This window comes from Dipodomys merriami, unplaced genomic scaffold (genome assembly GCF_024711535.1).
Source record: "Dipodomys merriami isolate MVZ:Mamm:240054 unplaced genomic scaffold, mDipMer1.0.p SCAF_103, whole genome shotgun sequence".
In the NCBI taxonomy this organism is placed as follows: domain Eukaryota; kingdom Metazoa; phylum Chordata; class Mammalia; order Rodentia; family Heteromyidae; genus Dipodomys; species Dipodomys merriami.
This window is the reverse complement of record NW_027202305.1, coordinates 4,471,005-4,495,138: the sequence shown is the minus strand read 5'-3', so window position 1 is coordinate 4,495,138 and position 24,134 is coordinate 4,471,005. Positions and strand designations below refer to the sequence as shown.

Sequence of the window (24,134 nt, the reverse complement as noted above, 5' to 3'; positions counted from 1 at the left end):
TCACGCCTAGTGTGTTTCCCCTTCCCCGGCTGATTCTTTGGTTCTCAACAAGAAATGCCTCTGTGTGCCCAAACACTCAAAATTGCTTTACAGACTGGGACTTGGAGGGTTGAGGCAGGCAGGTTCCCGCTGCCTTGCCCCTACTGCTGGACTTCCCTCCTGCCAGCTGGCTGAGCTCTGCTTCTACGCCGCCTCGGCGGGGGGCTCTTCTCTCCCAAGGCACCTCGCACCTTTTCATTTGAGCGAGCAACCCAGCAGCCCTGTGACTCAGTCAGATTTTGGGTGTGCAGCAACACAGAGAAGAGCTTAAGTTTGTGACTCCAGCTGCTACCACATCTTCCCCGAGTCCCTTCCAGCTGAAGAGAGCTGAATTTGCTTTCTTCCAAAGCTGGGTGCTGGTGGCTCACGTCTGTCATCCTAGCTATTTAGGAGACTGAGATCTGAGGATCATGGTTCAAAAACCAGGCCAGGCAGAAAAGTCCTCAAGACTCTATCCCCAGTGAACCAGCAAAAGTCCAGAAGTGGAGGTGTGGTTCAAGTGGTAGAGCTCCAGGCTTGAGCATAAAAGCCAAATGGGAGCATGAAGCCTTGAGCTCAAGCCCCAGCCCTGCCAACAAACAAACAGCGAACACATAATAAAGACCTTTGCCTGTAATCTGGAAGATGAAGGAGGAGGAGAAGAGCGCATTTAACTCTGTAGACTCCAATATGAAATGTTCTCTGCAGCGGAGCTAGCTGGCACGGCTTCTCTTCCGTCTGAGCTCACTTCCCCGCAGTGCTCCTACCCCGCCCTCCACTGGGGTGGGTAGGAAACTGGCCTGGGGGAGCAAAAATCCTCCTACCTTATTCCTTTCACCGCTCTGAATCCCGCAAAGGGAACCAAGCTCTTGAAAATTGTTATGAGATAAAATTCAAAAGCTTTCTTTGGGAGGTAAAATTAAATGCACACTAGACTATGTTTGTTGAAGGCAGAAACCTTGTCCAATTTCTCCTTCTGTACCCTGTAGTGCCTCAGCCCATACCTGGCAGATAGAAGCTACTCCAAGAACGACGGTACTGTTGAGCTGCAAGAACTTCTGGCATGATAAAAATATAATAGCTTGTCGAGATGCATATATGTGAAATATATAGCTGTGTTGGACACTGGCGACTCATGCCTGTAATCCTAGCTACTTAGGAGGCTGAGATCTGAGAATCACAGTTTGAAGCCAGCTTAGACAGGGAAGTCCATGAGACTCTTGTCCCCAAGAAACTGCCAAGAAGCCGGAAGTGGCGCTGTGGCTCAAGTGGTCAAGCACTAGCCTTGAACATAAAAGCTCAGGGACAGTGCCCAGGCCCTGAGTTCAAGCCCCCAGGACTGGAAAAAAATACATATGTACACATAAATATATTCACATACTGTATACAACACACCTTTTTTTTTTTTTTTGACGGTTCTGGGCCTGGGCACTCTCCCTGAGCTGCTTTTGCTCAAGGTTAGCACTCAACCACTTCAGCCACAGCACCACTTCAGGCTTTTTCTGTGGTACTGAGGAATCGAACCCAGGACTTCATGCATGTGAGGCAAGCACTCTACCACTAAGCTACCTTCCCAGCCCTGATGCACACACTTTTTTTCTTGCCTTCCAATACCTTTAAAATATCCCCGTGTCATCACAAAATAGTAGGAAGATTTAAAATGTCACTGTTCAGACAGAACTCTGCTCTGGATAAATTCCAAATACCAATCGCCCTGAGGAAATCTGGAGACTGACAACTTCGTTTTGATATCTCAGGGTTGGCTGTTGCATTGAGATGACACCCTTTTTCTCTGTGCCTGAGGTAGCAAAGCATTGCTCCCTGGGGAGGCCCCTCGCCCGGCCTCCTGCCCGGCCTCCTTGTGCTCTTTGAGATGGAAAGGGGAAACTCTGTAAGGTCAGTAAACTCAAAGCTGCTGCTGCTTCCTTCATCATCATCATCATCATCATCATCATCTTTTTCTTACTCCTGGTTAATTATAGACAACAATCTCATCAACTTTCCTTCCTGGTCTGATTGAGATCCATAGATCTCAGTCTCCTGCGTAGCCAGGATTACAGGCATGAGCCACTACACCTGGCAGTGATCTCTGACCAGCTTCCTGCAGACATTGACTTCCTTCCAGGAGCAGAAACTTTGAGTTTCACCCCAGTGGGGCTACTTCCTTCCGGAGCAGTTTAGATCTCTAACACATAGGTAGTAACAGCTCCTACCTGGGGTAACTGAAGCAGAGGAAGAGCAGGCATGGGGGGACACAGCTGGCAGCTAGTGAAATGCTGCTTTAAGATCTGCTTACCTGGGCTGGGAAGGTGGCTCAGTGGTAGAGCGCTTGCCTTGCATGCATGAGGCCCTGGGTTCGAGTCCTCAGCACCACATAAGCAGAAAAAAAAGCCGGAAGTGGCAGCACCAGGCCCTGAGTTCAAGCCCCAGGATAGACAAAAAAAAAAAAAATCTGCTAACCAGTCAAACAAATGCCTGGCCAGCCAGGCCCTGGACGCACAGTCATCAGACTCCTGCTTCAGCCTGGGGTCCCCCAAGTGTGAACCCTGACTCTTGCCTGGATCAATACAGGCTCAGGCTTGGAGAGGAGCTACGCGGCAAGTCATCCCATCTGACTCCCACGACCAAGGACAGCGGCAAATCTGGTTTGTCAGAATGACGGATCCCACCAATCCTCTCTCTCTCTCCACCCGTGGCGCACCTTCCACGGAACCTTCGGCAAAGAGCTGGCAGGTCCATCTGAGATCCGGAGCTCGTTCACAGTCCTAGACGGAAGAGCTGCACGGGACAGGCCCGGGAAGGGAGAGCGACCCCCCCCCCCCGCCGTGCGGGCGCAGTGATGGGAGAGGGGGCGGGAGAGCGGGCGTGGGCCGGGCGCCGGGCTCAGGCCCTCCGCACGGTGCCTGGGGCTGGTGGAGGCACGGGGCAGCCCGGGCGGCCTTCAAGGGCTGCAGGGGCTGAGGACGGCCATGTCGGGCGGTGCCTCGCTCCCGGCCTCGGTCACAGTGCACGGGGAGGCTGGGATGGAGTAGTGTTCTCGGTGGATCTGTGCACCTGAGCCAACGGGCGGAGGAGAGCAGCTACAAACCAACCCAGGAGGACGAGCTCTGGCTGCGGCCCGGCCCGGGGCCCTGGCTCCCCGCACCTCCCCTGCAGGCCCGGGGCGGCTGGACGCGCGGGTGATGGGGGTGGGGGGTCCTAGAGGAGGGGGGGCCTGGCCCCTCCCGACCTCCCCCATCTGGGGAATCCACACACGATCGGGCCGGCCCGCAGGGCGAAGTGGGCTGGTCCGGAATCGAACCCGTGCCCCTGGCGCCCAGGGGAGGAAGGCTGAGGGCCCGTGGGTCGGATCTCGGCCACAGAGGAAGCAGGCGCGCCACGGTCGTGCGGGGCCACCGATGACCCGGACGCAGACCCCCGTGGGTGGGGAAGGGGGGGCGGGAGCTCGGCGCCGGCGTCCCCCCACCGAGGCCCAGCGCCCGGCGCGCGGTCCCCGCGCTGCGCCCAGCCGCCGCCAGGGGGCGCCGCCCGCCCGCCGCAGCCGGCCCCGCGCGCACCTTCCGGGGCCGCCCGCCCGCCGCGCGGGGCGGTGGAGGCGCGGGCTGCGCCCGGGTCTCGGTGGGCGAAGGAAGGTGGGCGACGGCGGGCACCGCCGCACCCGCCCGGAACGCGCGCCCCTCGCCGCGGCCCGCGCGGCGCCCTCCGACCCCGCGTCCGGATCGCAAGTTCAGCCCCGGCTTCTCGGCCGCCCCGCCGCCGCCGCCCCGCGGTCCGTCCCCAGGGCTCCGGGCGCGGGCGAGGCCCCGGCGGGCGGGCGGGCGTCCGGGTTCCCGCAGCCCCCCGAGGGGCGCCCGACCCCCGCCCCGCGGCCCGGCGCGCGGGGCCGCTGCAGTTCCCCCGCTGCCCGCCGGGCGGCGCCCCGCGCCCCGCCGCGCGCTCCGCGCCCCGCGCCCCGCTCGCTCGCGGCCGGACGCAGACTCTGCCCTCGGCGGAGCGGAGCCGCCGGAGCCGCCGCGGCCGCTGCGGAAGAAGAAAAAACCCAAGGAAAAACAGCCGGAGCCGCGGAGCTGCGCCCGGGCCCGGCCCGGCCCGGCCCCCGCGCGGAGCCGCCAGGTAAGGGCAGCGCCCGCCGCCAGACCCCGGCCCGCCCGGCCCCGCACCGCGCCGTCCGCGGGCCCCGCCGCGCCGCACCCCGACTTCTGACGTCTTCGCCGCCCGCTCCCTCGGGGCCGCGGCCCGCACCGCCCGGCCCCCGCTCCCGCCTCCTCCGGGTCCCGCACTCCGGCGCCCGCGCCCCCGGATCGCCGCCCAGCCCCGCCGCGCTGCCCGCACTTCCGCCGCCTCCCCCCCCCCCGCACCCCGGCCTCTCCCCCAAACCTCAGCCTCCCCCCCCCCCGCACCCCGGCCTCCCTCCCGGCCAACTCCAGCCCGGTCCCCGCGGAGACGCGGGTCCGGCACCGCGCCCCGCCTCGCCCCCCGCAGGGCACCCCCGCCCCCGGCCGGCCCTGCCTCGACTTCCCCGGCCGCCCCGGCCGCGGCCCCCGCTCCCCCCTCCCCCCGCCGGGAGTGAGGAGAAACTCCGAGGCCGCGCGGGCGGGAGGGGCCGCTCTCCAGGGAGGCGGCGGCCCGGCCCGGGTCTCGAACCGGGGGTGCAGGGCCCGGAGCACCTGTGCCTGGCCGGGCTCCCCAGGCCGGGGCGGGGCGGGGTGCAGCCGGCCGGGAGGGGCCGGCCGGGGCTGGGGCCGGGGCCAGGCCGCCTGGCAGGGCCCGGGCACTGCGGCCCAGCCGGTCCCCTCCCGGACCGTGGGCCGGTGGCTCTTGGCACCTGCTCTTGGTGCTGCCATCTTCCTCCCGGCGCCGCTGTCTGGTGGAGGGGCCACGCGCGGCCACCTCCCTGCCGGCCCCCAGCGGTCCCCGGGCATGGCCCCCGGCCTTGGCCCCCTAGGCATGTTCCCTTGTATGTCCCCTGGGCATGCCCCCCTTGGCATGTCCCCAGGGCATGTCTCCAGTCATGTCCCCCCCATGTCCCCAGGGGTGTTTCCCTGGGCATGTCTCCCGCGGGCCTGGGCTGTCTGGAGGGACCAGGGCAGGGCTGGCTGGCTGGCCTGGTCCAGGTGGTGTGCGCCTTGTGAAGCGCAGCCCAAGAGGGCTGAGACCTCTGTGGATAGAGACCCCCTCCACTTGCCCTCCTGGGTCACCTAGGGGCCGGGCCACCTGGGGAGCAGGGGCATCTGCAGGGGTGGGGCTGCCTGCCCTGGGGAGGGACTTGAGACAGAGCGTCCACCCTGCCCGTGGTGGGAGCGAGGAGCTGGGGAGGCCATGGGCTCATCCACAGCCCTGTCCTGCCCCAGGATGCATCGGAACCCCCCTCCCCGTTTCTCCCAGGGAGGATGCCCTCTAGAACCCCCCCTCCAGTCCCCACCTCTGTCCCACCTGCGCAGACACCCCTGGAACCCCACCTCTGTTCAAGCCATTGCTCAGGTTTATTATTTGCCTCACTGGTTAGACTTGTTCCCCAGCCTTCGCAGAGTGAAGCTGACATGCCCGTGGGTCTGGGTTCCTTTCCCTTTCCCTGTTTCCTTCTCCTCTTGTGGTTGGGCCTCACCTGCCAGCCCCCTGCCTGCCTCTCCAGCTTGCCACCCAGGGGAGACAGAGGCAGGGCGGGTAGAGTGCAGGTGCTAGTGGAGGAGAGGTTGGGGAGGGGAGATCTTGGGGCTCCCCCTGCCCCCTCCCGGGGTTCTTGCTGGTCTGGCTGCCTGGGCGTCCTTAGGGTAGAGATGCAGGTTTGGGGAGAAGCGAGCCCTCTCCCCGTGCAGGGAAGAGGCCCCGGCTGGGGTGGGGGGGGGTTGTAGAGCCTTGCTTCTGTCCATCCTCTCTCCAGTGTCCTGTGTGGAGGTGACCTCTGTGGTTTCCAATGGAGAGAACCCTCCAATGGAGGGCCACCCCTCATGGTTGGCCCTGTCCCAGGAGCCTGGGACAGGGGAGGGGGGTACAGGTCAGACGCCTTCCCCGTCCCTCCCCAAGAGGAGGGGGGTCCTCTGTGTGTGGCCCCAGCTTAACCCCACGCTCAGCTGTGGCCCTGGTGTGACCTGCTCACCCCTCAACACAGGCGCCGTGGGGTCTTGGCCACGTGATCGTCCTCTCTTCTTTCTGCCCAGCCTCCCATTGCCCAGCCTTCAGGTTCGGCCAGCCACAGCTCCCAGGCTTCCTGCCTGCCTTGCTGGGCCCCTGTGTGACCTTGGGCACGCCATGACCCTCCTCTCAGAGCCTCTCTCCCCTGGCCTGTACAGTGGGGCAGGGCTCACCTGTTTCCCAGGATTGGCAGCCTGGAATTGAGAGGACAGGAGAGTGATTGGTCACTTTCTCAGGTGGCCACGCCCATTCGATGTGGGCGTGGCCACTTCCCAGTGTGGTCAGGTGCCTCTCTGTTCCCTTCCCCACCTAGCTGACAAAGCCCCCAGCAAAGCTTACATCTGGGGTCTGTCATGGCCTCCAGCTCCTGACAGCAATGCAGATGTCAGCACGGGCTGTTACCTGATCATAACGTTTTGTTACATGCGGTAGGCTTATGTTTTGCAAATGCCACGCTGGGTCATTGGGAGGGGTGGGATCACTTGGACGCTGACTGCTCACTTGGCTTGTCCACTGTCTCCTGGCTGCCCTGTGTGTTAGCCAGGGCATCTCCAGCTTTGCAGACGAGGATGGGGTCCCGGGGGCTTCACATCCCAGACCCGTCTATGTCCCGGGCCCCCCATCTACACACCGGCCCTGTCCACGTCCCAGACCCTGTCCATTCCCCAGGCCCAGGCCCCGTCCATGTCACGGACTCCATCCACATCCCAGACCCTGTCCATGCCCTAGACCCGTACATGTCCACCCTCCTATCTACATCCCAGGCCCCATCCATATCCCGGACCCTGTCCATGCCCCAGGCCCTGTACACATCCCAGCCCCTGTCCATGCCCCAGACCCGTACATGTCCACCCTCCCATCTACATCCCAGGCCCCATCCATATCCCGGACCCTGTCCATGCCCCAGGCCCAGGCCCTGTCCATGTCACGGACCCCATCCACATCCCAGACCCGTCCATGTCCTGGGCCCCCCCCCCATCTACATCGCAGGCCCTGTCCATGCCCCAGGCCCTGTACACATCCCAGCCCCTGTCCATGCCCCAGACCCATACATGTCCACCCTCCCATCTACATCCCAGGCCCCATCCGTATCCCAGACCTTGTCCATGCCCCAGGCCCAGGCCCTGTCCACATCATGGACCCCATCCACATCCCAGACCCATCCATGTCCCAGGCCCCCCATCTACATCATGGGCCCTGTCCACGTCCCAGACCCTGTCCATGCCCCAGACCGGTACATGTCCCCTCTTCCCCCCACCTACATCCCAGGCCCCATCCATATCCCGGACCCTGTCCATGCCCCAGACCCGTACATGTCCAGCCTCCCATCTACATTCCAGGCCCCCTCCACATACCGGACTCTGTCCATGCCCCAGGCCCAGGCCCTGCCCACATCATGCATCCCATCCACATCCCAGACCTGTCCATGTCCTGGGCCCCCTCCCCTTTCCCCCCCCACCCCCTCTACATCCAGGCCCTGTCCACACCTCAGGCCCTGCCCACGTCATGGACACCGTCTATATCCTGGGCCCAGTCCATGTCCCAGAGCTGTCCATGTCCCAGCACCCTCTCCCCTTTACATCCAGGCCCCACCCACACCCCTGGCCCACACCCATCCACGTCCCAGACCCCGTCCACCATCCACGTCCACGACCTGCCCACATCTATCCACTCATGGACCCTGCTTGTGTTCCTGCTGTCCACCTCACAGACAGACCAGCATCTCCCTCATACCTGGGAGGGAGGTGCTTTATAAATCACTTCATCGGGTGGTCCTTGGCTGGGTGGCACCTAAACCTTTACGGGCAGAGCGGACGCCCTGCCTTCCCGTGCCAGGCGGAGGGCTTGAGGACAGAGACCTCACAGGTGGGACATGGCACCCTTGTTTCTCGGCGTACAGCTTGGTGGACTCAGGCGCCGGGCTGGGTGGTGGGGAGGGAGGGCCTTACCTAGAGAAGGCTCTGGGGTGGGGGGTGAGCTGAGTGGGAGGGCAGGTGGAGAAGGTCCTGCCCAGTCCTGCCCACCTCCGGGCTCCAGGGAGACCAGGCCGGACGGCACGGGCCGAACTGAGGGGATCCAAGAAGACCTTGAACGCCACAGAGAAAAGGCTGTAGTGGCTGCAGCAGGCTCGGGGGTGTTACGCAGAAAGAGAGGTTGAGGGCAAGGCGGGGGTGACGGCAAATGGGGGAGCTTGAATGACATTTCTAGGGAACAGCAGAACGTGCGGACAGATTGGACCAGCAGATGAGGGAGCAGGGAGTGTTGGGGTAATGTTGAGACTTCGAGCCTGGGAGCCCAGGGAGAGAATGCTAATGTGCCTTTCAGAGCTAAGGAAGCCAGGGGGGGAAGTGCTTTCCGCAGGAGGGGGGCACCTGGGGCATGCGGGGACCAGGCGGTGTGGCCCCAAGGGCTGGTGGACAGCAGCTGAGCCGTGGGGCAGAGTTCAGGCACGGGAGCCAAGGGGGCCGCCCCTGGGCATGTCTGAGGCCTGGGTCCCACCTCCCACCCTCCTATCAGCCCTCACCGGGCACCCCCAGGGCCTCTTTCCATGTCTGTCAGACAGAGGGACATCAGGCAGGCTGCAGAATGGAGCCCCAGCCAGTCCCTGCCACACGGGCTTTGTTTACTGAAGTCTCCCCAGCGCTTGCCCCGGGCAGGTATATGTAAATATTTATTGTACTTAAGAGGTTTCAGTTCACATTTCGCGAATGTTTGCTTCCATGATAGATGCACAGGTGCGTGGGGGGGCCCAGGCTTCTGGGCTCAGTGTCCGGGGATCTGGGGTCAGACAGCACTTCCTGATTCTGTCACCAGCTCTCTTTTGTTGCTAACAGTGTGGTTCTGGCTTGTGTGACCCATAGTCCCCCCGGGGCAGGCCTTCCCGGCAGGCACGGGGGACTCGCTTCTGCGCTCCGTCCTGTGTCTGAGGCTGGGCTGCTGTTCACAGAGAGGCTGTGGGCAAGTCCAGGGACGGCCATGGGGAGCCCACCTCCTCCCCTGTGAGTCAGGGTAACGCCTCCCCGATGAGTCGGGCCTGCTCCGATGTTTAGGTGGGAGCAGGGGAGGGAGTGGCTGTGGCCGTGGCTGCCATGGCCGTGGCTGCTGTGGCCGTGGCTGCCATGGCCGTGGCCGCCCAGGCTGCTGTGTGGTACTTGGGTGGCTGAGAGGCTGAAAGGGCAGCTGGCTGTGCCCAGAGCATGGTGGGCGTTTTGGGGAGAGGTACACACCAACCTTTCCTCTCTACTCATTGCCAAGTCCATGACATTCCCAGGAGCACCCCGGGACCCCCACCCCGCCCAGGAGGGAGCAGGGAGGAGGCGATCCCAGGGAAAGAGACCGCTTAGTGCAGGCGGGGCAGGGTGGTGAGCAGTAAATACATGTTTAGAATTGGAGTTTAAGGGCCAGAGTTAAGGAGGAGGATTTAATAGAATGAGAAATCAATAGTCCGGAGGAGGTTAAGATGTATAAGGGAGGGGCGGGCGGCGGGGCACACTTAATAAAAAGGGAAAGTGTCAGATGATGAGGCCGTGGAGGTGCCGCTGGCCGAGACCTGCGCTCAGGACGCTGCCCCCTCTCCCCGCACCAGGGCCTGGCAGCTCCTGCCTTCGCTCTGGCCCGTCGGGGACTGTGCAGGTACTTCCCTTGCTCCTGGAGGCTGGGTGGGACCAAGGGGCCAGTGGGGGGGGCCATAAGGGGGCATCTCCAGCACAGATGCTGGGGGTCCCCAAACCAGGAGCCACAGCGGCTCAGCAGTGGCACAGTAATCCCGCAGGTGTTGGAAGAGTCTTAGTGCTCAGGAGGCTGAGACCTGAGGATGGAGGTTCAAAGCCAGCCCTGGGAAGACAAATTCAGCTAACCAGCAAAAAGCTGGAAGTGGAGGTGCGGTTCAAGTGGCAGAACACTAGACCTGAGCGGGAAAAAAAAAACCAACTCAGCGAGGGTGTGAGGCCGAGTCCTCAGGTATCTTGAGTTCTAATCTTTGCTTTCCTGGATTTGGAATTCTCAGTTGATGGTCCTTTTGCACTTAAAAAAAATTAGCAGACATTAGCTGTGCAAGTGGGGATTTCACAGTGCCATTTCCACCCATGTTTACATGGTGTCCGGCCCCTCAGGCGCTCTCTTCCCTCCTTCAGTGGGTTCAATGCTATTCTATTTTCATTCATGTCTATAGTCTATTGCCGTCCTATTTCTGTGCTCACCCTCGTTAGCCCAACTCTTACCCCCAACGGAGCCTGCTTCGCTTCCCCTCCCTCAGCCCTCTATTGAGCAACAGCTTTCACTGAAGTTCTTTTTGCTATTTTTTTTTTTTTTTGTCAGTCTTGGAGGTCTTGAACTCTGGGCCTGGGCTCAGTCCCTCAGCTCTTCAGCTCAAGGCGAGTGCTCTACCACTTGAGCCACAACGCCACTTCTGGTTTTCTGGTGCTTAATTGGAGATAAGAGTCTCACAGACTTTCCTTGCTGGCTTTGAACCAGGATCCTCAGATCTCAGCCTCCTGAGTAGCTAGGATGACAGGTGTGAGCCACCGGTGCCCGGCTTCTTTTTGCTGTTTTCAGTGGATCTCAAACCGATTCACCCTCTGTCCTTCTTGTTCTCTCTCTCCTCCCCCGTTTTCCTAGGTAGGCTCATGTTCTGTCCTTGTCCATTTATATATAATAAAGTATGCAGATGTGCATAGTATGTATTTGTTTATGTCTGTGAGGATGGATGCCTTTTAGGCCTAGCTTCCACAGGTGAGCAGAATCATGATACCTTGTTTCTCCGATCTTGGCTCGTCCCTCTCGGTATCGCTCCCCCCCCCGCCCCATTTTCCTGCAAAGGGTCTAACGTTCCACAGTGTGTACAGAGCATGTTTTCTTTGTCTGAATGGACTCTTGTGATGGTACTGTTCCCATGCTGGCTTCACGGGTGGACAGCGAGAGTCAGAGCAGAGGGCAGATCAGCATGGGTGGCATAGCTCGCTGGAAGCAGAGCTGCAATCGGCACCCAGGCTTCTGATTCCTGTGTGTGTGTGTGTGTGTGTGTGTGTGTGTGTGTGTGTGTGTGTGTGTGTGTGTGTGTGTGTGTGTGTGTGTGTGTGTGTGTGTGTGTGTGTGATGGTCTTTCCCCCACTGAAGGACCCAGGAAGGAGAGGGTGGGGGCAGGAAGGAGGCGTTGCCCCAGGGTGCTGAGCCCCTCTGAGGGAGGGTTCGTCTGGCTGGAGCTTTGAGGCAGGGCTGCCCCTAGCTCCTCCTGCTCAGCGGCTGGGGGCTGCTCGCTGGGGATTGTGGGTGGGGCTGGATCTCACGAGGGCCTGGACTTCCAGCAGTGCCATGGGCAGGTGCTACCACAGCACCGTTGGGACAGTTAGGGTCATAGCTGCCCTTGGCCTTCTGCCGCTTAGATCGGTTCATGAGATCGTGACAGAATAGGTCTGCAGCAAGGCGGGCAAGGAGCTGGGAGTAGGGGCCAGTTTCTCTCTCAGGCGGCTGTGGGGTTTGAGGGCTCAGGGACTGGGATGGGGTAGGGAAGACCGCAAGCCCTGCGTCCTTGCGTGGTATCCTGCTCCGCCCCTGCGATCCCCACCTCCCAGACTGGCCCGGCCCGGCCGCTGGACCACCGTGAAGGCAGGGAGTCCCTGGCCTAGAGGCTCACAATGTGCCAGGCCTGGGCACAGGTCCCTACGCTTGTACCCACGGGAGGGTGGCCTTTCTGCAGCAGGGCCGTCTGTTCGTCCGTTCTGTGGTCAGGAAAAGGGAAATCCAGGGAGGTTACACGAGTCACAGCCGGGCAGGGTGCGGCCCGCAATCACCAGGCGCTCTTCCCACCGGGAAGCCCCTGCCCGCTGCCCAGGGCCTCATGCCATGGCCCGTACCCACCGCGCCTCTCCCCAACTTCTGGCCAGCCCCATTCACGCCAGGCAGGGCATGGCGGGAGCTGCAGGGGCGCAGGACAAACCCTCCACTGTCCATCACCCCCACCTGTCAGATCCATGCACGGGTGTCAGCTGGCGCCAAGTCTCGGAGTCTAGGCCGGGCTGGGGTGAGCCGATGGCCGTCCTCTGGCAGTGCGGGGAGGCTTCCTGGAGGAGGCCCGCCTGCGGGAGTATGGGTGAGGCCCCCTGCAGCCTCGGACGGGTCAGCTGACACCGAAACACAGGAAGAGCGGATGGGCTGACCTGTGTGCCGAGGCCTCGTAGGTCATACGGTGCTTTCGGAATGTCGGGTATGGTTTTATTCATAGAATGTTCCAGAACTAGTACACAGTCATGTACAGTACATATGTAGTGTCAGGGCCATAGATACTCTGGAGGGGAGCCTGGAGGAGCCCCTGGAGCAGCGGGTACACCTCATCTGTGCACGAAGAGCTGGCACGAGGGCCTCGTGGAGGTGGGCACCGCCGGCACTTGCTGCCCGGCTCTGTGCCTCAGTTTGAATGTTCCTTGAAACCTGAATGTGGTAATGCAGGTGAAGCCAGGGCACACGGCCAGCGTGCGGTCAGGTGAGAAAATGTCCAGGACCCGAACTGACATGATACACACAGAAGCTGAGCCGGGAGCTGGTGGCTCACCGCCTGTAATCCAGTTCCTCAGGCCGGGAGCTGAGGCGAGCGGTTCAAAGCCAGCCTGGCAAGAAGGTTGGTGAGACTCTTATCTCCAATGAAGCACCAGAAAAGCCTGCAATGGAGCGGTGGCTCAAGTGGTAGAATGCTAGCTAGCCTGGAGCAAAAAAAAAACTCAGGGACAGTGCCTAGGTCCTGAGTTCAAGCGCACGCGCACACACGCACACACACACGCACGCACGCACGCACATACACACACACACACACACACACACACGCACGCACATACACCACACACACAAAATGGGAGCGGATATTGTTCAGCATTGTAGACAGTGTTCACAAGTGTTTTTCTTGTCCAATCCCGTGACAGCCTGCCCACACTTTACAAGCAGAGAAACTGAGGCTCAGGGCGTCTCCCAGCATCTCAGCTGCGCGCGGTCTGCAGGATGCCGGCACGTAGGGTGGGCCTGGCCCCTTCCTTGGCACCGTGCTCGCTGGTCCCTCGCGTCTGTCATCCCAGGCGCTCAGTAGGGGACTGAGCTTGTAGCTCCCGGGGCTGGCCGGGCCACAGTCGGGTGCTTTGGACTTGCACACAATAGCTCTGGCCGATGGCCGGTCTGGGGCAGGGGTGGCACTGTGTTCCCGCTTAGATACCACCGGCGGTGTGGAGGCTCCTCTGTCCTCGCCTCTCCCTGCCCCCTCCCCCCCAAGACGCTTCAGCTACCGCACCCTGGACTTCCCTAGACGCCCTGGGAGTGGAGTGAGTGCGCAGCAAGCTTTGCTCTGAGGATTGTTCTGCATTTGGCTGGAGGCTGGCCGTGAGCACCGGGTACGATGACCCACTCTGGGGGCCCTTCCATCGCGCGGCACCCCTCTGCGGCGCTGATCTGGCTCCTTCACCTTTTCTGACTGCCCCGGACCTCTGCACACGCTGCTCACCTGCTTGCCATTCCATTCCTCTTTTCTTCTGTTTCACTGCCGCTGCCCCCATTTTTCTTCTGCTCCATCTCTACACTCTTCCCAGAACCCCCTTCTCCTGGCAGCTCAGAGGGCCCAAGTGGGGTCTGCTGACCTTGGCAGGCCCGTGCTTGGTGCACAGTGACAGGGGCTCCGCATAGCCCATTGGTCAGGGCTCCGCATAGCCCATTGGTCAGGGCTCCGCATAGCCCATTGGTCAGGGCTCCGCATAGCCCATTGGTCAGGGCTCTGCATAGCCCATTGGTCAGGGTGGCGTGGCGGGCTGAGGACAGAGCGGTCCCGGTCTGTGTGCTGCCAAGCCTCAGTCTCCCCCCGAGCCCAGGAAACCCCAGCCCCTGGGATGGGGGCTGCGTTCCGGGGCGGTGGGACCGTACCGCTCGGGGCTGAGAATGAGGGGACCCAGGGCTGGGAGGGGGCAAGGCACGCTGGACAGCACGTAGCTGGATTACAGGCATGAGCCACAAGCCCTGCCCTGCCGTGTTAACCCAGAGGCCCTGAGGTGGAGGGCCGACTGTGCAGGAGTTCTGTGTAAATGAGTAAGATCGGGACTCTTAATTGGATGGCCATTGGTTGCTGTGATGTACCCGTCCTTCCTTGGAACCTGCTCCCTTCCCCACACCTCCCCTGCTCTCCAGTCCCCTCCCCCTCCTCCTTCCCCTCCCCTCCCCTCCCCTCCCCTGTCTCCCTTCTCAATCTGTGTCTGTTATTGGCTGCGGCCCAGGCCCCAAGTGGAGTCCCTTCCTCAAGCTGGTTTTCCTCAAGTGTGTGACACGCGGGACAGGACACAGCTGCCATGGGCCCGGGAGGAAGAGAGAGCCTGGGGTGGGGGGTGGAAGGGTGGAGGCCGGCGTGGGAGGCCGCAGGGTGTAGTAATGGCGGGTGTCCCACACTCAGCCAGCCTCAGGTTCTGCTCCAAGTCCTTCTGTGGTGTGACCCGGGTCATCTCACCCTGCCTGTGGGGCTTGCCCCCCCCACCCACCAAGTGCAGCCCTCACGCACTCCTCAGACTCCGCTACCTGATTCCGGTCTGCTGCCTGGCAGTACCCAGAGCTCCGCTCTGATCCAAGGGCCGACCCAGCCCCTCTAGCCTCCCTCCCCTTCTCCCCAGAGCCCCTGCCTGTGCCATGAGCCGCTGCCTGGCGCCCACTCGCCCGTGTCGAGACCCATGCCTGAACACAGCGCCGCGCCGCGCTGCTCAGTGGGTGGCCGTCAGGGATCACCCTCCACAGTCCTGGTCCTCGCTGTTCAGGCCAGCTGCCTGCTGTGTCGGTTTCTACTCCCCAATCCTTGGCTAGTGACACAGCTGGCTACGACACAGTGAGGACGGGCGGCCTAGAGCTGGGCCAGAGAGGAGCTGCAGATCCTCTGCCTGACACAGGAGTCAGACACACGTTACAGAAAGGGGACACTCATGCAGGCTTTGGAGGGTGAATAGGAGTTTTCTAGGTGGACAAGAGGAGACAATGGCATGTATAGGAGAATAATGAGCGGTGCTGGAGAGTCGTGAGTGGTGCTGAAGAATCATGAGAGGCGCTGGAGAATCATGAGAGGTGCTGGAGAATCATGAGAGGCGCTGGAGAACAGTGAGCGGCGCTGGAGAATAGTGAGAGGCACTGGAGAATCATGAGAGGCACTGGAGAATCATGAGAGGTGCTGGAGAACAGTGAGCGGTGCTGGAGAATCATGAGAGGTGCTAGAGAACAGTGAGCAGTGCTGGAGAATAGTGAGCGGTGCTGGAGAATAGTCAGTGGTGCTGGAGAATAGAGCTCAGTGCTGGAGAGTTGTGAGAGGCACTGCAGAATTGTGAGCAGTGCTGGAGGATGGTGAGAGGCTCTGGAGGATGGTGAGAGATGCTGGAGGATGGTGAGAGATGCTGGAGGATGGTGAGAGGCGCTGGGGGATGGTGAGAGATGCTGGAGGATGGTGAGAGGCGCTGGGGGATGGTGAGAGATGCTGGAGGATGGTGAGAGACGCTGGAGCATGATGAGAGATGCTGGAGCATGGTGAGAGATGCTGGGGGATGGTGAGAGATGCTGGAGCATAGTGAGAGATGCTGGAGGATGGTGAGAGATGCTGGAGGATGGTGAGAGATGCTGGGGGATGGTGGGAGACCCTGGAGCATAGTGAGAGGTGCTGGAGGATGGTGAGAGGTGCTGGAGGATGGTGAGAGATGCTGGAGGATGGTGAGAGACGCTGGGGGATGGTGGGAGATGCTGGAGCATAGTGAGAGATGCTGGAGGATGGTGAGAGGCGCTGGAGGATGGTGAGAGGTGCTGGAGGATGGTGGGAGACGCTGGGGGATGGTGAGAGACGCTGGGGGATGGTGAGAGATGCTGGAGCATGGTGAGAGACGCTGGGGGATGGTGAGAGATGCTGGAGGATGGTGAGAGGTGCTGGAGGATGGTGAGAGGTGCTGGAGAATAGTGAGAGATGCTGGAGGATGGTGAGAGATGCTGGAGGATGGTGAGAGGTGCTGGAGAACAGTGAGAGGCGCTGGAGGATGGTGGGAGACGCTGGGGGATGGTGAGCAGCACTGGGCTGGAGAAGGGAGCGCTGGGGCCATCTGCTATGTGTACAGGCAGTGTCTCAGAAGAGGCACCAGTGGTTGAGGGCCTGAGCCCTGCTTTCCAGCGCTGGCTTCACCACTTTCTCTTTTGGTGACCCTGGCGTTTGAACTTGGCCTTGTGCTTGCTAAATAGGCGCTCTACTACTTGAGCCACACCACAGCCTGTTTTGGGTCTCACATATATACTCAGGAATGACCTTGGACCAGGTCCTCCTCCTCCCTCTGCGTCTTTCATAACTGAGATTACAGGGGAGCGCACCATACTTGTTAAGTTGTAGGTCTTGGTAACTTTCTGTCTGGGCCTCGAAGTGAGATTTTTTTTTCCTATCTCTGCCTGCTGTGGAGCTGGGATTACAGAGGTGAGCTGCAGCACTGGGGCCAGCAACTGCACCCCTTACAGCATGTGCTTGCTTGCTGTCATCGGGCAGAGTGATCGCCCCTCCCCACAGGACTCTAGTAAGATGAAACGAGTTAAAATATATGAAGCACTTACTACCTGAGCGTGGCCAGCGATATAAAACATTAACTATTATGATTATAGCAGAACCTGGTGCATGCTGAATTTTTCATTCATTTGCTCCAGTTTGCATTGCCACACAGATTCCCGCCTTGTTCCTGCATAATGAGCAGGGGCCGGAGGACAGGACGGCGAGGCTGTCCCAGAGGCCTGGGTGTGTCCGAGCAGACTTCTGCCTCCCCCTGCCGCACAGCTGCATTTAGCCCTCACCAGCCAAAGCCCATCAACCCAGACCCAGTGCACAAGGCCAGTGTGAGGCCATCCTCGAGCCGCCGTGGGACGGGGGCTGGGCTGGAAGTACGGCGTCCGACATGGAGAAGCAGTGCAGGCAGGCAGATGCTTGCACGTGGCAGAGAGAGGTATTGGAAAGCAGCAAGCGTGAGGAGAGGCTGAGGTCAGACTCAGCTTCTCGGCTTTTCAAAGGCGTAGACTGTCTATCTGAAATGTGCCCATCTTAATTTTACTGAGTCTTAAGCTCAGCTGGATGGCACTAAAAGGGAAGATGAAGCAGGGCGTGGTGGGGAGTCCTAGTTACTCAGGATCGCCGTTCAAAGCCAGCCTGGGTAGGAAAGCCCATGAGACTCTTACCTATAGTTAACCACCAAAAAGCCAGAAGTGGAGCTGTGGCTCAAGCAGAAGAGTGCCAGCCTTTAGTGAAAAGGTGAGGGATAATGCCCAGACCCTGAGTTCAGTACTGACCCAGGACTGGCACACACAAAACAAGTAAATGAAACAAAAGGGGAGGTGGAAGTTGTTACTGGCCTGGGATGCAGGCAGGCTGGATCCAAAGAGCACGGAGCCCGAGCAGCGGGGAGCGTCAGGGCTGCCACATCCGTCTGTCGGCTCGTTCCCAGGGTCCCTGCGGGTCTCTGCGCCCATCCCGCGGACGGAGTTGTCGGTGGCTTCGTGCTGGACTGGCAGGGAGGAGCCAACCCGTGTGTGGCATTGTCATATGGAGAGCGATCAGTAGGCAGAACTGTGGGCCTAAACCCGCAAAGTGGAATTAACCGCGAGCAAAATCTAGAAGCTCTGCATTCACAGTAAACAACAAGGAAAGGATCCGTTGCATAGCGAGGGTCGGCGCAGCGCCTCACCTCTGTAGCCTCTTTATTCAAGTGCCCGGGATGGGGAGGAGCGAGGCTCCAGGTCAGGCAAGGCCAAAAGAAAAAAGAAAAGTTGAGAGACTTCCTCTCAGCAGAAAACACTGGGCAGGGTGGCATGTGCCTGTCGCCCTAGTACAGAAACAGGAAGCAGAAACAGGAGGATCAAGGTCCAGAGCTGTGTGGGGACACAGAGGATGCTGGGAATGAGACCCTGTCTGGAAGGTGCAGCTGTCTCCCGGTGACCTCTCCCCCGGGCATGTCTGACTCCCCCCCCCCCCCCCCCCCCCGTCCACAGCTAGCCGCACAGCACACCCAACCACCCCGTCTCCTTGAGGCTTAACATCCCTGTCAGATTTCCCTTCTCTTCCTTCTCGAGTTAGAATGTGTTTCCACATCAGTAATGAAACCGTGTGTGCTGCATCAGCCATTACTGCTGGCTTCCTGAGGCCTCGGGCCGCCTGGGCGATGCCTGCAGCCCCTCCGCCCCTCGTGCGGAGATGGGCCGGGTGGGTGCTCACGGTGTGCTTGTCAGAGGCCTGGAAGCTGGCGGTCCTTCTGCTTATCTACCTGTCTGTCCCCAGAGAGGGAGGAAGACGGGAGGAGAGGGTCAGGCAGCTCCATTGGCTAGTCACTGCAATATAAGCTGGCTGTCCTTCATCTGAAGACGCTCACACCTGCAGTGCCACAACCCACAGAGCACGGACAGTGCCGAGAGCCTCCAGACTCTGAGAGGAGAGTTGTGCCCACACCAGGCTGGTGTGTGGCAGGGGTGGGCGGGGGCTCTTCCGGAGGAGGAGTGGGAGAGGAGGCTCAGAGCAGGCTGCGCTCACCGGGCCCTCTGCCTTGGGGAGTTCGTTTGGGGAAGGCACAGGGCATCGGCCACCTGCCGCAGAGATGCCTGAGACTGAAGCCAGCTGGAGCAGGAGAGGCGCGGGCGGCCGGGCTCTCAGGGGCCAGAAGATGGAACACTAGGGGAGACAGTGCAGCTCCGTGCTAGGATAGGTGGCTTCCCGGGACAGGGCGGGGCCTGTCACCCAGCTTGGCTCTTGTGTCCAAAGTGCTTTTGAGTATGAGGTGTGGAAAGCCACAGGACCGGCCAGGCTGAGCTCCAAGCGTTTCCAAATGGTCAAGGCCATGCTGCGCATACTTACTGGTGGGTCGAAAAGGAGGGGCTGGGTCACCCGGAACCACACCCTGCGTGCTGTCCTCCTCCTTGGCTCCTCTTTGCAAATGGACTCCCAGTCCAGTGCTCTTTGTAGCACATGCAGCTGCCCCTCATGACCATCTGCTTCAGGGAAGCCGGCCAGGGAGTTAATTAGAAGTATTTTAGGTTCAACACATCGTATTTGATCTGGAGCTTAATTCGAGCTGCCATCAGCAAAGTTATTATCATTACCAATGTAGTTAAAGTGGTTAAATATTTAAAGCCATGTCAGCGACTCCCAGACACACAGGGTCACCAAACACATAAGCAAAACGCCTCCGCTGGGGCCGGGTGGTGGATTTCTGCACTTGGCACGTGACCTGGATGGTGCACCGGGGCTCCTGCAGGGAGGGGACCTCAGCTGGCAGCCCTGTCTGGCCTGGCTCTCACAGGCCAAGGTTACTCAGCAGAAGCAGATGTAAAATAATTGCGTTCCAGGAGTGCTAGAGCTAGGACATGGTCACAGGTACAGAAGCGACTGGGCGACAGTGGGCTGAGTGTGGGATGGGTGCGATCAGAACAGAGTGTTTGCTAGGTTGGGCTTTCCCGGGGGAACTGAGCACATATAGGCCAGGCATTGTGGCTCATGTCTATAATCCCAGCTACTAAGGAGCTAGAGATTGGGAGGATTGAGGTACGTGGCCCACCCTGGACAAAACCTCTAAATTGTATTTGAAAAATGAGGAAAAAGTGCTGGGACATGTGGCTCAAATGGTAGAGCGCTTGCCTAGCAAACATGAGGCCCCGGGTTCAAACCCTGGTGCCATCAAAATAAGAGAGGTATTATTCTCTCATGGCAGCCTTCAAGTCTGCAAGAGACCCTTCCATGTCTCTGAGGAGAGATCACCACATGGGCTCACCAAGGAAGGGCAGGGCAGCTTGGACTTGGGAAAGTGAGGGATGCATCTAGGGATTGAGAAGAAAAGCCCCTGAGCTCAGGGTCTGGACCATCCGTCTGATCTGTCTGGCAAAGGGAGAGGGAAAGCCAGGCGTGTTTCACACCTGTGAGGTCATCGATAGAGCATCATGGGTAGATGGTAAGCTTCATGCACTGCATGCAAAACTGTGAATATTTGTCATCATTTCAAGGAGGACTGTGACCTCCAAAATCACCTGTGCATGATACGTCTGTGTATGAGGCCCTCCAGAACCTTCCAGCCCTCTTTCCAGCCTGCTCTTCCCTCCCATGCCATGTAGCCAGGCGTCAGCTATAAGATTTGCTGCATCTTCTTGAGCATGGTTTTTTGGGTCCACCTTTCTGAACCCTTTACCTCCTGCCCACCTGTGCATCTCATCCTCCGAGACCCAGCGCAAGTCTTTGTCCTCCTCTGGGCCAGCCTGGGACCTTGGGAAGATTTCATGGAGCGCTTACGTAAACATGGTGTGTTCCAACCATTCCGGCATCTGTTTTTCCCACAAGTCCCAGGTCTTCTTGTGGCAGGACTGGGCTCTTCATTTCTGAGTGAGTCTTCAGTTTGCTCTGAATGAACAGTTTCCACCGAGAGGGCCACCGCGGCGAGTTATCCACAGCAATGTTCTTTGATCCTGAACGACAGAAGAGTGGAAAGGTATACTATGTTCATAGACTGGAAAACGTAATTGCTGAGGTTTGTAATTGTGCAGGCTAGACAAGTGCATGCACAGAGACCCAACTTCAAGCGTCAGCATCACAAAAGCAAAGACAAAACAAAGCAACACCAAAAGCAAGACACGTGACAGAAGGCAGGGAGACCCGTGTTTCATCCCACACTCAAACGTCAGTTGAAAATGTAAACCGAAGGCAGTACAACTACAGAAGAAAACACAGAGGACATTGGTCTTGCCAGCGACTTTTTTGGATATGAAACTAGAAGCATGCTGAAAGAAGTACATTCCATCACACTAAACAGCCTCTGCACAGGGAAGAAGTGATCCACAAAGCAAAAAGGAACCTGTGGAGTGGGAGAAAATGTTCCAAAGCCAAGTGCTAGTGAAGGCTTGCTGTCCAGAATATATGACGATCTCGTATAATTTCATGGCAACCCCCCCCCCACAATCTGATTAAATCTAATTTCCATAAACCTGGAATGAAGATTTCTCCAAGGAATATGAATATAGGAGCATATATAGTGTTTACCATCATTAATCTTCAGGAAACACAAACCAAACCACAAGGAGACCCCTTCACTGTACTTAATATGGCTGTAATAAAGAAGATGGATAACAAGCATTGTCCAGGACCTGGAGAAACTGTTAGTGGGAATGTAAATTGGTAAAGCCATTGTGGAATCCTTTGTAGATTCCTTAAGGCATTAAAAATAACACTACTGCCAGGCACTGGTGGCTCATGCGGTCATCCTAACTCCTCAGGAAGCTGAGCTCTGAGGATCACGATTTGAAGCTAGCCTGGGCAGGAAAGTCTGTGAGATTCTTCTCTCCAGTTAACTACCAAGAAAGCTGGAAGAAGAGCTGTGACACAACTGGTAGAGTGCTAGCCTTGAGCATTAAAAGGTCCAAGCCCCTAAGTTCAACACACACACACACATACACACACACACACACACACACACACACACACAACACACACACACACACACACACACACACACACACACACGCACACATTCAGGTCTTGGTCAGCATCTAGAAGGGACCAGATGCAGGCTAGGCATGAATTCTCACCAACACTTTGACGGTGGCCATCAGCTGAGTAAGAAAGTGGTGTTGCAGGGTGGTGGAGGAGCAAGCCGCCTCTTATCTACAGCCACTCAGAACTGGCCTTGGTCGTGACAGAAACAACTTGGATTTTTTTTTTTTCCATGGTAGCATCTGACATGGGAAACCAGCCAGCCTTTCTTAGGGAGAGACCAGAAATTACAGGAGCTCATCGTTATTATCTTTTAATTAAAAGCCAGCAACCGCCTGGTATTTGGTAAATTCAGGCCCCCTCCCCACGGGTCTCCTAATGTGCTAAAATCTGGATTTAATGTGCTGGATTTATTTTCTATAAGACTGTGTGGCTGAACCTGCTGGATGGAAAGGGCTTTGTTGGGGCTTTAAGAAGCAGCTCATTAGTGGGATAAATCTGCTGAGTGTGGGAGGAGACCACGCACGCAGCTGCCCAGGCCTGCCAGCATGGGCAGGGCTGCTGGCTGGGGTCTCCCGGAGGGACCCACATAGGGAGACCACCTTCCACAGGGGAAGGACACTAGGAAAAGGCAGGTGTTGGGTGCCAATGTAGTGTCTGTGTGAGGCCACTAGCGACTGACAGAAGAGTCTGTGAGGCTTTATCTCCAACAAACTGCCAAAGAGTCAGAAGTGGAGCTGTGGCCCAGGTGGTAGAGCACCAGCCTTGAGCTGGAAAAAGGTCTGGGACAGCACCCTGGCCCTGAGTTCAAGCCTCAGTATTGGTCCACCACACGCTATACACACACCCAGAGTGAATTAGGGAAGAGGGAAGGGGCGGAATTGCGTGAGGCACTATGGTCAGGAGTAGAGGCAGAGAAGTGGCTGGAGGTTGTGTGAATGAAAGGTAGATGGCTATCCACGAAGTTTAGGAAGGTTCGCATCATGGCCAAATGGGACCGGCAGAAATATGTTGGGCTGTTACCGACTGGGTTCCGGGGTCCTGAGGAGCGGGTGGCAGTGACGGACCCTTCTTTGCAGCATGGACAGCCCGTGACTCTGCATGCGTCCTGGGCCGCTGCGGAGGCCAGCGGTGCCTCTGTCCGGGATCCTGCCTCTCTCTGGGTTTTGCTCTTCTCCCACCTTCTCCGCCCACTCCTCACACAGGAGAAGGGGCAGCTCTGGCCTCTTCCCTCCCAGCCTCCCTGAGGCGGGCGCAGTGGATGGATGAGCCCTATGGTCTTCCTTCCTAATGTGTTTGCTTGACTCTAGGCTGTGGTAAGGGCAGCCATGGAGGCGTGGCGGTGACTCTGCCATATTTCAATCTAACCTTCCCAGGAGATAGCCCATAAAAACCAGTGCACGAGACCCGAGGAGGCTGTCAGTAGTCCTGCCCACAGCCTCTGTCCTGCTGGCCCGCGGGCCATGGGGGCCTGGGTCACGGTGCGGAGGTGGCCGTGCCGTGCTGTCTGCCCATCGGTCTCATCCCTCCACTCCCAGGAGACCTGGCTTTGGGCCAGCTGGGATTCGGAGGGCCGAGCCCAGCCAGCAGCTTCTTGTTTATGCATTAGGTGTGAGAAGGCTCCTGATTGGCCGGTGAAGCGGTAGCTCCCGCCAGGCCCAGGCCCAGCCGAAAGGAAGAGCAGCTCATGCCCACACAGCAGGCCTCGGCTGCCCTTTCACTCCCAGGCTGATCGGCGTGGGGAGGCTCAGGAGGTGGCCTGCCCTGGTGGTCCTGCCAGGCCGCTCACCTTTCCCCATCTTCTCCCAGACTGGTCTGGGGCGGAGGCTGCTGCCGGACACCCACCGTTGGTCTCCTCTTCTCTCCAGATGCTCTCCCAGCTACCCATTCTGATCGGATACCTGAAGATGAGCGAGGAGGAGAGGCAGCGGCCTGCTCGTGGCCCCAAGGCCCTTCCCACTTGTCAGGAAAGCAGTGAGTGGCACACAGGACACGGACAGGTTCCTCTCACCTGTCACTGTGAGAGGCCTTGGGGCTGCGCCCGCTGTCATGGTTATAGATGCCTTGTCTGCGGGGACCGGCAGCCATGCTGAGCCATTTGTCTTGAGGGCAGCAAGAGCTGCTTTGCCTTGGATTTGATGCGCCCGCATCAGGGTTGTTTATTCGGCCCCTTCCCGCTCCGTCCAGGTCATCTTTCCGACTGTTTATTTATAAGCTCACTCTCGGCCACTGGCGAGCAGTTCTCACTGAAATGCGTTTTCAGGCCAGCTTCGGTTTCCATGCCAGCACACAGAGCTTGCATTGAAGTCGGGTTGGGAAGAGCAGGTGCAGGTGAAGGTTAAACCCCAGAGAAGATGGGGTAACCTGGGAAGGGGCCAGCCCTCGCTGCCCCCGGTCTCTGTCTGTACAGGTGGTGGCATCCGTGTGTGCCTTCATCCGCCATGCCTCTCCATGTTCAACTCCTCAGTGGTCCTCAGAACACCTCCCCCCCATCTAACCACCTACCACC

At 59.1% G+C, this 24,134-nt stretch overlaps 1 protein-coding gene across 2 annotated transcripts in view; it reads left to right on the top strand.

Annotated features, from left to right (window-relative positions):
- Positions 1 to 4,016: 4,016 nt before the first annotated feature.
- Positions 4,017 to 24,134, top strand: part of LOC138810355 (glutamate receptor ionotropic, kainate 4) — a 301,458-nt gene continuing 281,340 nt past the window's right edge. For both annotated transcript variants that reach the window (XM_069997405.1, XM_069997403.1), the window contains exon 1: positions 4,017 to 4,131. The gene's annotated coding sequence lies outside the window, so the exon portion shown is untranslated. The remainder of the gene's footprint in view (positions 4,132 to 24,134) is intronic.